Here is a 9,417-nt window from a genome sequence, read left to right as displayed (position 1 = left end):
AACCCAGTTCCATGCAAACTTATCTTTTATTAGAAAACTTCAGCATTCTGCTGTGAATAAAACCGAAGATTTGGTATTCCTGGTGAGTAGCTGTGGAGAGGAGAGATGTAACATGGCAAATCTTTCCCTCTTCCACGAACGTTTATGGTTACCTTCAAATGAACGCAAATAATTTAAAAGCTTCTAGTGAACTCACGAAAATAAAACTTGCGTTTGAGCAAAGTCTGTACCGCCATCAGCGCATCGCCTGCCAAGAAACATAAAGGGCAACGTGAAATATTAAGTACTCAGTAAAACTTCCGAACTTTTGAGCAGAAAAACGTTTGCCTTCCGGTATTCCAACTCCTGCGAACGTCGAAACGTTCGGCAGTTACTGAATTAACAGGTTTATTTTCCCCAAACGCGTTTAATTCAGCCGGTTTCTGCCCGCTCTCGCACTCTCTACCAGCACCTTTTGTTTCAAGGGGGCTCTACCGAGGCGGGCGGCCTGCGCAGCACCCCTCCTTTACCGGGGCTCTCGCACCCACGTCCGGCCACGAACACGCGTGGCAGGGGTGGCTGTGAGGGGTGGAGAACCGGCGGGCCGGGGCGGGAGGTGCCGTCCCAGCCCCTCCAGGCCGCGGGGGCCATTTTTAAATGCCTCTGTCAGGCAGCGGCGGGGGGGGGGGGGGAGCAGGTGCCGGAGCCCGGGAGCTCCCTGAGGCGCCGAAGTTGCGGTCCCGCTCCCTCAGGCGGGGCGGGGTACACTGTCGCCTCACAGCTCCCGAGGCCGCGGTGGAAGGGGCCCCTAAAACCCCCGCCGAGCCCCTGAGGGAGAACGACAACCGCCCGCCGCGCGCCCCCGCGGCGGGGAGTCCCTCGCATTTAAAGGGCAGCTCCGGGCGGAGGGATCCCTCCACCGCGTGAACCGGCCGGAACTTCTTCCCGGCACACACGGCCGGGCGGCCCGAGCCGCGGGGTGGCCCGAGCGTTCTTTTTTGCCGAGCGTTCTTTTCTCACCGCCAAATCCCTCCGCCGCGGCGTAGCGCCGCGCTGAGCGGTCATGGGAGCTGCGGCCCGCGCTGTCCCTCCTCCGCGGGCGAGGCGCGGAGGTGCGCGGACCGGCGCGCTGCCGCTGCTCTGCCGACCGGCGTGAGGCGGCAGCGGGCGGAGGAGGCAGGGAGCGGCGCAGGTTGGGGGGGGGCGGTGGCCGGGCTGCGTTTCTTTGGGGTGGTGTATCCTTCCGCGGCGGCGGGCGTAAGGCAGCGCCTGTCCGCGGTGTCCCTCCGCCGCCGGGAGCGCAGGGGCAGGCGGCGTCTCCCCGGACGGGGCGAGGAGGTCGCGGGCTTCGCCGGGAGAAAGAAGAAACTTCGGAGCGCGGTGGCCGGCGCAGCGGCCCGCCCGGCTTGGCAGGCCGGCGGAAAGAGGGCTCCCCGCAGAGAAGAAGGAAAAGGAGGAGGAAGCGGCGGCGACGGCGGCCGGCCCTCGCCGCCGCCCCGCGGGGTCTCTACGAGGGAGCCCGGGGGACTCTTTCTCGCGGGGCTCGGCGGAGGGATCTCTAGGCGGCTCCTCTCGCCGCCTCCCCCCTGCACCGCTCGCCCCTCGGCGCCGCCATCTTGGATTTTAATCCGCCATTTTTTTTCCTCCCCCCACTCGGAATTATTTTTTATCACTATCGCCGCTTTTTTTCCCCCCTCCTGAGTTTTCCTCCCCCCTCCGCCCCTCCCTCGCTCAGTCTTCGCTTCCCCCCCCACCTTCCTCTCCTTTTTTCCCCCTGCTCCCTTCCCTTTGATGATTCATTTTTCCCCCAGTGGCGGCTGGGGCAGCGCCGGCGGCGGCGAGGGACCCAGCGCGGAGGGCGGCCGGGAGGTGAGTGTCTGCGCGCCTTTGTACGGGGGTCGCCGCTCCCGTGGGCCGCCTGAGCGGGGTGCCCCCACGCCCGGGAGGGGCGGCCTGTCAGCGGGCGGTGAGGCGAGGGCGCCTGGGGCTGTGCCCCTCAGCTCGGGGCGTGGGGGGGGCGCAGAACCGGGGCGCGGGAGGGAGCGAGGCGGCGCGAGGAGCCGTGCCCGCCGTCCTGCCCCGCGGCCCGGGGGCTGCCCCCCTGAGGGGGCGGCCGGCGGCCCCCGCCGCCTCGGGCAGGGTGAGGGCGGCTTTCAGCGCCGCTGGCAGGCGGACCCCGCGCTGCGGGGCGGCTGGAGCGGGGTGGGGGGGTGGGGGGAGGCCCGCGGGGCCGCTGGCAGAGAGGGGCGGCTGCAGGCGGTGCCGCCTCCCCGCCGCACCTGGGGGCCGGGGGAGGTGGGGGCCCGCGGCGGGGCCGGGGCGCGATGGCGGCGCCGGCGGGCGGTGAGCCCTAGGGGGCAGCACGGGGCTGGGGGGCGGGGCCGCCACCCGGCCCGGCCCGGCCCGGCCCCGCTCCCCTTCCGCCGCCCGCTTCCCCCTTGCCTCGTCGCTGGCTTTTGTGCGAGTGGTTTCAGCCTCGGGAGGCGTGTGGGGCGTGAGGAGGCTGGTAGTAGCTACCTGCACTTCTGGTGTTAAATGGCCGGTGGTGCCGGCGGCGTGGCTTTCCTCTGTAGGCGCTCTAACCCGTGTTTGTCCTGCTTGGGGTGTATTAAGGTCTGTTTTGAGTGACCGTTCCCTGCTCAGAGCTTGCTGCAATTAGATCGAAACGCCTGACGTCCTGGGTTGTTTTGTGATTTTTTTCATTAGGAATTATACGCTTTTAACGAAGGGGTGAAGCACATCTTTGTCCAGCATCTATATGCGAAACTTCAAAGTCAAATTACCTTCAACGTGTTACTCTCTGAAAAAGCAAAGACGGGGGGTGAGAGAGAGAGAGCGCGTGGTGTCGTGTTGAGTTCTATCACAGGCACTATGAGAATCTTCAGCGTACAACTTGGCGCAGTTTTCTGGTGGGTTGAATTCAGCGTAGGGTGACACATACGAGAGGGCAATCTGATCAGAGTGTTTAATAGTGTAACCCTAAATATACAGTGGGAGGATTTAATCAGTGAGGTCAAAATGTATTATAGAATAAGTTCACACAGAGTCACATCCTGTTTCCGTAATCCGGTCACTATCGCTGTGGATGCATCCTCTTCTGTTTTCATTAAAAATGAACTTTTGCCTTGAATTCTTTAAGCCACCTTCTTTGCAAGTGACACTGTATGAGGAAATCGGGACTGACTTGATTGAAAACTGCTTTATACCAGTTTGAGTTTGCAAACTGGAAAATAAGACTTACTTACAGCAATTGCTTATTGCATTGCATAGTAAATGAATAAGTGGGATGATGTATCCTTGTATGCTCAGTAGCAGGACTGAAGAAGGGCTCTTGAATACTTGTTTTGCTCTCTTAGCACTATCCTATTGCAGGACTACAATTCCCAGTATTCTTTTCACTTCGAACAGCATTGGGCTTTAATGCAACAGAGTTGCCCAAATTAACATAGTAAGAGTAAGGTAAGATACTTCTGTGCTAAGCAGTGAATCCGGAGCTGTGGTTTGAGAATGCCAAGCATTTGGGAGCAGACCCAGCTTAAGTGCTCTTGGCCACTGCCCTGACCTTGTCCCCCCACCCTCCCGTAACATCCTCTTGTACCGCGGTTTAAGCCGGCAAGGTTCAGCCTTCCCTGGTGACTCCCCCGCCGCCGTCACCGCCTGGCTCTGCGGTTGTTCGGCTGGCACAGAGGGAGGGTGGCATGGAAGTGGGCACAAGCGGGCGAGGGGGCAGCGGGGCTGCTTTTCGTGTTAACGCTGGTTTGAAGCCTTCTTTGGACTGTAGCGCTGCTTGTGCCGGCCGTGGCGGGGCTGCCCGGAACTGCTAGCTCCAGCTGAACCTGCGTAAGTCACGTAGCTAAAGTGTTACAACAGCTGACGCTTTTCCTTCCACCTTCAGTGGTCCTGCTGCTGCTCCTCCAGCGCGGCATCCTCTCCTGCTCTGGTGCCCACTGGATCCTTTGCTAAACCTGCTCAGCACATCAAACCAGCGGAAAATTACCTGCTCTCCCCCATGTTGGGTTAAGGAGATTAAATTGAGTTATGGGGAGGTCCACTGAGCTCTAGAATTGGTGGAAGTGTTTGTGTGAATTGGCAAGGGGATGAGGGAGGTTCTCCCTCTCCTGGAAGCAGGGAGCTTTTGGATTTTTGGATTGCCTCTCTGAAAGTCTGTTGAATGCTGGAGTTGCTGCAGTGAGTTGGGGGGATTGCGCAGCTCAGTCGGTTATTCAGCTTCGCCCTGAGAGGGTGCCTGGGGTGGGGGAGAGGAGCTGCCGAAGCACTTCTGAATGTGCATTCCTTCTCTGCCACTCGTTTGTACTGGTACGCTGTTGCTTCTGTGCCTGCGTTGTGCTTGGAATAGTATCCAGATTGACACACAAAAATCACGTGGCTGCAAAAGGACTGGCACAAGAGAAAGTGGGAATGTGCAGACTGAGCTGTCGGTGGGGGATTGAAGCCTGGCCTTGGGTCAGTTTTGGATCTGTGTGTGCTCTCACAAACCTGCATCCTAGGGCTGCAGTTCTGCAGCAGTTTGAACTGACCTGAGTCAGTTTTGACGCCAACTTACAGCCACCCACGGGCCACTATTAATCCATGTCCAGTTCTGCACTGAGCTTATTCTCAGAACTAGCAGGCTGAAAAGAAACACTCAAAAAAACCCAAGGTTTTTTTTCCTTTTTTTTTTCCTGGCGGTTTAATTTACCGGACCAGTTCCTCCCAGGGGCAAAGAAAGTCAAAAGTGGGTGTGAAATCAGGTGGCTAAACCAAGCATCTGCAGGGTTGGGACTGAACTAGCCCCTCCTAGGTTGTTGGTTATCCTGCTGAGGAATTGCAGCCTTGACTCCAGAATCTTTGAAGTCCTGTGGGACCACCTGACCTTTCTTTAAGATATAACTTTGACTGCAGAGATGATGGGAAAGTAAACTCCCAGATATCTTCTTTTTTTGTCACCTTCTCTGGTTGCAAAGACCTCTGTTCAGTGCCTGGTTTTGCTGTGTTTTCATATCATCAGTAATAATTTGTAGTGTAACATATAACATGAGGTTCTGTTTAAAGTGACACTGTGCATTGGTTTCACGCCCTTTGTGAGCCAGGAGCATTCTGTGCCTCCCTTTCCTCTCTGGCTTAATGCGACATGTCTGAGCTGTCAGAAACACTAACTGAAATAAGAATTGAGGCAGTTTTGAATAACTCCTTAAAACTCTGCAGGTTTTCATTCAGCTTTGATTTTGCTCAGAGTCTTTCGTATTCTTAGAAACTTGAACACTTTTTAGGAGTGGGTGGGGATTTTTGTTACCCTGGTGGGGTGGCTGTAGTGAAATTGTCTACAGCCTGGTGATCCTATAGAAAAACTGGCGGCATAGTTTTGCTCTGCTTCCCAGATTCAAAGGTCTATTGCTTTTTTTTAGAGTTATCAGTAACGAAACATAGATCTTTTCACTTACTACTATTGATTTGTCCAGAAGACCTGAGGCTGTCGTCGTTGGGTCTTTCGGTTTTGTGTCCTATATTTGCTTTCGGCTGCTGTCTTGTTGAGGAAGACTTTTTGTAGCTATAGTTAATTTAAAAACAAAACAGAACAAAAACCCAACCAAAACTGGTTTAGATGTTTGAGTTCTTTAAAAAAAAAATAAAAATCAAGGAACTGTATTTTAGAAGGCGGTCCTTTGACTGCCCGTGTACTGGAGACCATGGGCAGGGGGAGGATGACCCTGCCTGTTAGGAAACCTCCTGGTCCTAATGTCTTTGCCTGTGTTGTGGAGTGGGGTGCCAGGGGAGGTTTAGGCTGGATATTAGGAAAAACATCTTCACTGAGAGGGTGGTCAAGCATTGGAAGAGGCTGCCCAGGGAAGTGGTGGAGTCACCATCCCTGGAGGTGTTCAAGGAACGTGTGGACGTGACACTGCGGGACATGGTTGAGTGGGCATGGTGGGGTTGGGGTGATGATCTTACAGGTCTTTTCCAACCTTAGTGATTCTGTGAAATCCACTGCCTCTGTTTAGGAGCTGTCCCTGTCCTTTAAGTAATAAATATTTATATGCAAAAGCTGTGTTATGAAAGACTAAAATAAATGATACTTTAATTTCTTATGGTTACTGATGTATGTGTTGGTATGGTTTAGGGTTTTATTGATTTGGTTTTGTGCAGCTTTTTTTCCTCCCTCATAACAAGACTTTTCTTAATTGATAGATTTCACAGATGAGAGCCCAAAACCTGGGAGGCTCTGACAGCTTTTGAGATCCATTTTAACAGCCATGGAATTTCTTTACGCGAATTTGCAGGGATTTACTACATTTTCCAGTATAAAAGGACTAAGTCTTTTCATATATGATATAAATCTGAATGGTGTCTGGTAAACACTTGAGGATGAATCTGGCTTTGTGAGTATATTACGCGATGACAGCATTAATCGTGTATGTGCTTCAGTTGTTGATTGGTGCTTCCAAATGTTACTGAAATGCAAATAATGGTTAGAAAGTCTGTTAATAGGTTTAATAAATTTAGAACCAGCTAAATGAAATTTGAGTTTTCATTTTTGAGAGTACTGTTGCAATGAAATGCTAAATTCCTCAATGAGAGGCGCTGAATGCGATTGAACTATATTTTGACATTTGAGGAAACGTGCCTGTAAAACTACCGTAATGGAATTATAAAAGGCAGTATAATTACAGAGAGTAACATTATAATTAATAAAGGGTTAAACCAGCAATGTGGGCATTTATATTGAAATAAAAAAGGTCCCTTGGAAGCTGTAATTCTGCTGGTAAACTTAACAGTACAGATAAACCCAAAGTTGTAAGTGATGCTTGTGCAGTGTTACATTATTTGATGGCGGAGCCCTTTAGCGGGAATTTCGAAGTATGTGGAGGTGTAAGTATATTCCAGTTTTTTCTTGAATAGGAGGATGGTGTTCATCTCTTCTCCCTGCCTTCCTAAAGGACTTGTCAGCATGAGTCTGATGTAAGAAGTACTGAGAGCAAATTGCATCTGAAGATGTGTTAAAGATCACATGGTGGTGATGAGTGGGCCATCTCTTGCTCTCTTCCAGGTTATCTGTTGGCATTAGGAGTTGAGATATTCCCTGGGAAAGGAATCCTGTCTGTTGGTTCTGGCTTTCGATGCTGTCTCTGGAGAGCAGCGTTTGTGTAGTGGGAGAAGGAGTAGAGGCTGAAGAAGCACACTTGCAGTCTTCCTTCAAGTTTGTCGTTCGGCTGGTATTAGAAAATCAAAGGCAGCAGTAATGGAGACAAAGGTTTTCTTGCTCATTAGGCTGCTAGGCTCAAATAAATAATGATTTTTCACAAGAATGTTTGCTTGGCTTCACTAAATGACTTTTGATTTTGCTTGGGGAGGACTTCTGTTGTTATCTATATTCATATATTTTGCAGCAAAAGCAAGCATTTTTCCTAATGCGTAGTACGGTTTGAGTGGTCTTCCGTGGCCACGTTCCTTCTTACCTTTGCTGTTGTACTTTCCCTGTCATTACTGTACTTGTTAGGCAGAAGTGTCTTAGCGCAGATAGTACTCACCCTCCCCAAACTGCACTTACAAAGGATCAGTTTCCTTCTTTGTGCAGAATACGCCTTTTTCCAGCTGAAAGTGTAGCTACCGTACCCGTTGGCTGGCAGAAACGCTTCCGTATTAAATGTTCTCCCTGCAGATTGTTGCGTACCGGTGTTCATCTACAGTTGGACTTCCTGGTAGACTTCATTTACCTGTATGGCTCTTGAACTGTAGCACACCACAGAGTATAGCTCAGTCCTGGGTTACAGAGAGACCAATTAGTGGAAGTCTTTAATGTAGTTTCTGTTTTAATGCCCTTTAGTACCACTGTTAGAGAAATGGGGAATGGCGTAATTAGGCTATATAGAGCTGTAAAATGAATTGATTGAGAAGCAAAAAGAGGGAAGTTTGAGAAGGAGTTTGTCATTAAGTGTTTACTTGAGGGTCAGTGCAGATCTTCACAGGGTAGCTGTCTTCTGAAAGAGGTTCAGGTCGGATGCTTAACAACAAAGTTTTGGAGGTTTTTTTTTTTCCTTTTTAAATGTATGTTATCAGGCAAGCTCTGTGAAGGTTTAAAAAAAAAAAAGCCTAGTGTTGTCTAGTACAGGTTTAGCTGCAAGATTTCCAAGCGTTTTTTTGGAGGCACTATGTAAAAATGTCTGGTTCTACAGATAGCTATATGCAATGAATAGGGTCTTCCCTAGCAGATCTTAAGTCTGGTTTGTTTTCTGAAGGCTGTATGTGGCAACTTTCTAAAGAATTTTGTCAGTATACGGAGTGACTTTTGCATTCTGGTAGTCAAACTGTTTGGTTCCAGCTCTGTTAAAGCTTGCTGGTCCAGTAAAACAGACATTTAAACCTTTTTTTTTTAATCTTGAGGTCAAAACCAATCCCTTCTATCACTGGCAGCAAGAAGATCCCTTGTCCACTGAAATTATCTCAATTCATTCTCTTCATATTGATGCAGTAGTTCAGCCAGCTTTTCCTCAGTGTGATTCTGTTACGCTTTGTCGATAATCTTACTGTCCTTCTGTGACAATTTGTAAAAGGTTCTAGAATCTGTAGGTTTCTGGGTGATAGGTCTAGGAAGATGTTTGAGCTGATACATCTGTTAAGTCACTTGTCTGTACAGGTTTTCTCTAATACCTCAATCTTCTGAATCTTTTTATGTAACTTAGTTACTAATCATCTGGCCATAAATATTTCTGTAGCTTTAGGTAGCTGCATCCCATAGGTGTCTAACAGAAATCCAGTATTTTGCTACTCTTAACTGATTGAAACCAGAATTTCTACAAAAGACACTATTTCAAAACAGCTGTTAGTTAGTTTGTTGCGAATTTCTTCCACCGGCTTGAAATGCCTGTTACACGATGCTTGTTATCTGCTGTGAGCAGAGCATTAATGCTCTTTTTTTTTAATAACAGTAAAAAGAAAAGGCACACTTTATTTCTTTGAGGAAGCAGTAGGGAGGAGGATGAATTAAAACCAAGTAAATGGATTACTAATGCATAAAGGTAATTGTAAAATAGTTGTGTAAATCAGTGTTGGATTTTTTCCCGCAAGTTATACAGCATGAGACACAACTGTGTACAAAAGCGTTAGTAGCTTTCTTATAATTATTTATGCAAAAGGCTTTGAGACTGCAGACAAAAATTAGCATGTTCTTTGCTGGCCATTTATGTACTGTAAAGTTTCAGCTCTACTTATGGCCCCACTTACTACTGGCCCATTGAGCCAGATGTGTTGTGACTGTTTTTTCATTACATGGAACAGTAAAAATAGTAGCCTGGGTCCTCTAGAACGTCATCGAGGGTTTTTTTAACTCTGGTTTTTAAATAAAGATTTAACATCTTTCCTTCACCCCCATTCCAAAAATGTTGTCAGTTTTCTGGTTGGGATTTTTTTTCGTTGTTTTTTTAACTGTGTTAGTCTTTAGTT

This window comes from Gavia stellata, chromosome 17, assembly GCF_030936135.1.
Source record: "Gavia stellata isolate bGavSte3 chromosome 17, bGavSte3.hap2, whole genome shotgun sequence".
In the NCBI taxonomy this organism is placed as follows: domain Eukaryota; kingdom Metazoa; phylum Chordata; class Aves; order Gaviiformes; family Gaviidae; genus Gavia; species Gavia stellata.
The sequence above is the reverse complement of the archived record's forward strand: the minus strand, read 5'-3'. Positions refer to the sequence as shown.